The sequence below is a fragment of the Rattus norvegicus genome, chromosome 15 (genome assembly GCF_021556685.1).
Source record: "Rattus norvegicus strain SHRSP/BbbUtx chromosome 15, alternate assembly SHRSP_T2T, whole genome shotgun sequence".
Lineage (NCBI taxonomy): Eukaryota > Metazoa > Chordata > Mammalia > Rodentia > Muridae > Rattus > Rattus norvegicus.
Window position 1 is genome coordinate 87,963,164 of NC_141548.1, and position 5,546 is coordinate 87,968,709.

The window sequence follows — 5,546 nt, forward strand, 5'->3', positions numbered from 1 at the left end:
TCCGATGGTATCACACTTTCACCCTTCACTCTGAAATAAACATTCCCCAAAGCTCTCAAACAGACAGTGCTCAGAGCTTTCCCCTGGGTCCTCTTGGAATTAAATCAATTAGGGGTAGGCCATATGTTCACCATATGTATGTCAACTTGCCAGAGATTCATAAAAGAGAGAGAGAGAAAGACATTTAAAAAAAAAAAAAGATCACAAATCACTTGAAAACACACAAACTGAAAAAGAACTAATCAGTCAACTAGTTAAATCTCTATGTATGTATGTCAAGGGTTGATTAAAATTAGACAAGATAATATAACCCCCCGATTACCATTATATATTGCACTTCCACATTTTTTAACTCTCATATGCGGTTAATTTCTTGGGCAGTATAGGAAATCAATCACTCTTTCTCATGTTTTCTTCACCTGTTCACTCACCTGGAAAGAGAGAAATGATTGCCAGGCCAGTGGTAGTGGATCTTCCCACAGTTCATCAGGGTTCGGCGCTCGCAGACTAGGTGCGATGTTCTGTGGACCTCCAGCTGTTCTTCATTTACTGTAGGATTGGATATGCAGGCAGCCAGCTCCTCGTGTCGGAGGGAGTAGCACATTCAGAAGAGGTCTTTTGCTCTGATTTCTCCGTTCAATGACTGTTGGAATTCCATTTTGATCCTTTAATAGCACCTGCGTGGCTCTTGGTACAACAGAAGTTCTACACCTATTTGAGACACGGTAACCTCAAGGAAAAAAGTTAAAAGGAGCAGGTCTTTTGGCTCCTAGACATTTTGCTACGCAAAATCTCCACCCTCTCCCTTCACACTGCACAGATGCGCTCGCTGCTCCTTTATCCGTATGCTGTCCACTTCACTTTCCCCTCTTTTCAGTTTTATTCAGGCTGGTCCCATTGTCCTGGTCACTCTTCTGCCAGTCTCAGCTTTTCAAAATCTTCTCTTGGTGAAAAAGATAGACGGGAGTGAACACGCCGGTAATAAACACCAAATATCTTAGGTGGGTTTTGTGGCAGAATTATGTTGTTCTGCTTTTTAAAACTTATTTTAGGGCTGTGGGTGTTCTGGCTGCACATATGTACACACACCACATACATGCCTGGTGCTCTTGGAGACCAGAAGGTGTCAGATCCCACACTGGAAGCAACATGTGGATCCTGAGAATGGAACCCTGGTGCCCTAGATGTGCAACCAGTACTCTTAACTCCTAAGTCATCTCTTCAGCCACAGACTTGTGTGTGTGTGTGTGTGTGTGTGTGTGTATTGTGTGTGTGTATTGTGTGTGTGTGTGTATTGTGTGTGTGTATTGTGTGTGTATTGTGTGTGTGTATTGTGTGTGTATGTGTTATGTATATGCATGTGTATATATACATATGCATATGCATATACATATACATATAAATGCATGTATACATAACACTTTTTCCCGTATGTATAGTCAGGATACATGGTCATGGGTTACATAAAGCTATTTTCACGTGAGTGTATAAACATATTTTGAAATCTTCTTCTCTATGCCCTTTATCTTTTTTGGCCTTCCCCTCCCATTATTCCTAGTGTTCTCCTCGGCTGTTTCCCTTCTACTTCTATGTCACATACATACATTATTTTATGTGTGTATAAATGTTAGGGAACACAATGAAGGAAAACATGATATTTGTCTTTCTATGAATGACAAAATTTGTTTAATATGATTATCCCCGTGTTTGTTCCTTTTATGAAAATGACACAATTTCATATTTTATGCAGTTTACGAGAAGGAAAATTTAAGAAATCCTATCCTAGACCATGTTGGGAAGGAAAAGCTTATATTTTTAGGGAAAGAACCACTTTTATTTGAAGAAAGAAAGTAAGAGGAAAGGGAGGATTCCGTTGCAGCTTCTCTCTTGATACCATGGGAAGTAAACAGACAAAATAAAATTAACCCTCGGGACTCGATGCTCTCGTGGGTTTCTTGGGACCTTGCAAAAAGGATAGACCATATGGTGGGAAGTACCTTTGTGACAACATGGGCTCACATGAAATTTCAAGGATTATAAATCCTCTCGCTTCGTCTCATAATTTGATGAACGGCTGGTACCAGGAAGTATAACATTCCACGAGTTATGCTCATGTCTGCGTTTCTTTTTTTAAAGTATCTCTCTCTCTCTCGTTTTTTTTTAATAGCATCCGGGTTTGGCTCCTGGAAAAAGGATGATGGAACCACTCCAGGATGATCATTAATCTGCCTCAGTAAGGCAGTCTTCCCACCTGGGGGACATTCATAATGGCCTGCTATAGTGAGTGATCTGTCACAGCATATGGTGGCCGGGGGCGGGGCGGGGGAGTGGAACATGAGATTGCACAACAGAGGGAAATGCATAATTTGGAATTGTGGTTTAAGAGAGAAAGAAGGAAGGATCCCATATCATCTGTCCATATAGCCAAGTAGAGGCCCAGTGGGAAATTCCATGTCCATCTCTAGGTCTTACACAGGCATGAAGCGGAGATCCAGTGGACAGAGTAAATCACCGGTTTTGGAAAGGTACCAAGTTAAATATCCTTTCTGTGGTATCCTTAAAGAATAAGTCGAAGACAATGGGGCTCTGGAGTACAGGGCTATGCTAAGTGTGCAGTGCCTGCTCACGGGCCATAGGTAGCACAGAGAGGCCCGAGTAGGATAGGAGATCCAGTGGGAACAGGTCCCCCACTTCTTTCCCGGGTGGGATGATGAACGCCATGCCCCTTTCAGGCCCCGTCTTCACCCATCTACTGTATTGTTTTCTGCCTCTCAGACATGCTGACTGACTTTCCCCTGTACTTGGCCCACCTGAAGGAAGAGGGGATGAATGCACTTGGGTTGGTTAGCTTCCGAATGAGCGTGTGTATGTACGGATAATTGTTCTCATGCCTCAACACTTTCTGCCACCATTTGTTAGCGTACATTCTAGCAGTGGTCGCTGTGCTCCTCTCCTTGAAGCAGAATGCAGGAGTGTGGAGGAGGGCAGGAGCAGGTGAGGTGAGTAGAGAAGATTAAAGAATAAAACTGAGAGAGAGAGAGAGAGAGAGAGAGAGAGAGAGAGAGAGAGAGGTGGGAGTTGCATATCTCTGTTTATTTAAATCTGACCTTTGCACAATAGTCTGCTTTTTACCTGATCTATCCATTGTTTACGTTTTGCATTTGCTTTGCATATTTAAAAAGGAACCACCTCTTTGCTTCCAGACCTCCGCCATCGTGGGTGCCATGCACGCTCCCCGGAAGGGCCTGTTCCAGTCGGCGCTGCCCTACCGCCGTAGCGTGCCCACGTGGTCTGATGATGTGAAGGAACAAATTTACAAGTTGGCCAAGAAAGGCCTGACTCCTTCCCAGATAGGTGTGATCCTGAGGGACTCACATGGTGTGACACAGGTCCGTTTTGTGACCGGAAATAAAATCTTGAGAATCCTTAAGTCCAAAGGCCTTGCCCCTGATCTTCCTGAGGATCTCTACCATTTAAGAAAGCAGTTGCTGTCCGAAAGCGCCTTGAGAGGAACAGAAAAGATAAGGATGCTAAATTCCGCCTGATTCTAATTGAGAGCAGAATTCACCGGCTGGTTCGCTACTATAAGACTAAGCGGGTGCTCCCACCCAACTGGAAATATGAGTCATCCACAGCCTCTGCTCTGGTGGCATAAATGCTGTTGCGTACACAAGCAATAAAATCACTTTGAGAAAAAAAAAAAAAGGAACCAAACAGAGAAACAGAGGCTGGACATTTTAAAGCAACGTTGAGGCTCACAGGTGTTAAGAAATGCAAAGTGGCAAACTGTTGGAACCCATGGAATAGTCGTATTACTTGCCTTGCTCCGCCCCCACCCCGTCCCCCGCATCTCCCCACCACCCCCAAACCACGATCCTCTTAAGGTAAGATGGCTCTACTGTCAGTTCAGCTGCAGCAAAGACAAAAAGGCCTGGCTACTGAGGGGACGGAGACAAGGGAACCTCCTTTTAACATCTCTGGGGAAAGAGCTCGCTCAGAAGCAGGATCTCATGGCTCCGGGACAGCAATCGCATTGTGCCGTAGATAACAGGAAGTGAGTACAAACAGACCCCTCCTCAATATAAACACACACAGACTTAACCTATGGCCGGACTTCTGCCCTTGAGTGACCAGCGCCATTAGGACACAGGTCAAAAGGTTGTAGTGTGACAGAAAATGGAGCCTTATTCAATGAAGGAGAAATAAAAAATTCTTTTGTTTGCTTCACTGAGGGGTTTGTATAGCTACTGTGATGTCATAATGGAGTCCAGAGTGGGAAAAAGAAACTCCTGATTTATCACAGCCGGAGACAGGCCGTCGGAAATTCAGTTAAACACTGAGGGGAAAGACAGGCACAAGAAAGAACTGCACAAAAGTCAGTCTCTCTTCTCTTAAGGGGGTGCACACGGTTATCTTTCTAGACATCATCAGAAGCTGTGAGAGAGAAACTCCTGCTCCATCTAATGGGATGGAAAGACAGATAAACTCTTAGCTGACCCACTGGCTTCTCTTCTCAAGACTCCAAGGTGTCCTCATCATACTGGGTTAGGAGGGGAAAAATGTGATTCTTAAATTTATACAACCTCCAGGAGTGTATCCTACGATAGTGTTGGAAAAAATTCACACCTACACGCACAGACACAGACACACACACGTGTGTGTGTGTGTGTGTGTGTGTGTGTGTGTATGCTTACTTAAGCATCTCTATACAAATCATGAACAAAAAGATATGGAAATATGACGTGCCTGACAGAATGCTCGACTTTATGGACAAGTGTAAGAACTGAAGTTTACTTCGTTTAGTTATTTCTATTTTTTTTTAAAAAAAAAAAGCTCTGAGTACTTTTTAAAAGTCTGAATAATTTAATTTTTTTCTTCCCAGAGTTTTCTTTTGGGAAGAAAAAAAAAATCTGACCGTTAAGAAAAGTTTGCTTGGATTCATTCTATAAATCTGTTGATAATGACAGCATCAAGGAGAGAGCCCTGCGTTTACCTTAGTGAAGTATGTGTACATCATTTTGTGTGTTTTCTTCGGAACCCCGTTCTGATAGGTTTGCTGGGAGCTGTTCCTTTAATGTATCAACAACTAGGGGGCTACTGCTTCTCAAACTGAACTTTGTGTTCAAGAGAATCAAACAAGTTTGGCAAGCACATGCTTTTTTTTTTTTTTTAAGCGTGGTTTTCAAACCCTGCCTTAAAGCATTCATGAGTTTTGTGTCTCATTACACCTCTTGTGAAAGCACCGCGGGCCTTCAGAAAGGAAGCTTTTGGCTCCTTACAGACGCTGAGCAGCCTGAACACCCTCCTGGGAGATTGATGAGTCCGGTGCCTAGATGGAAACTCAGAAACAAAGTGACTCAGAGGATTAAGAGGAAGTCAATGTCAGCACCAGGATTAGAATTCACACTTGCCTGGTTTCTCAGCCCAGGGACCAGCTCCCCCATGGATCCTAGCTTTGTCTCCCTCTGAGTGAGGAGGGGGCAGGGTGTTTCCACGTGTGGAAAGACCCCTGCTATTCTCAGACCTCTCTGCCTTGTAGGAAGGTC

At 43.8% G+C, this 5,546-nt stretch overlaps 1 pseudogene across 1 annotated transcript; it reads left to right on the forward strand.

Moving 5' to 3' along the window:
* Positions 1-3,181: 3,181 nt before the first annotated feature.
* On the forward strand, positions 3,182-3,720 carry LOC148001117 (small ribosomal subunit protein uS15 pseudogene; annotated as a pseudogene). Its single transcript, XR_015638503.1, has one exon. The product of XR_015638503.1 is annotated as a small ribosomal subunit protein uS15 pseudogene, transcript variant X2 (transcript).
* The last annotated feature ends 1,826 nt before the right edge of the window (positions 3,721-5,546 follow it).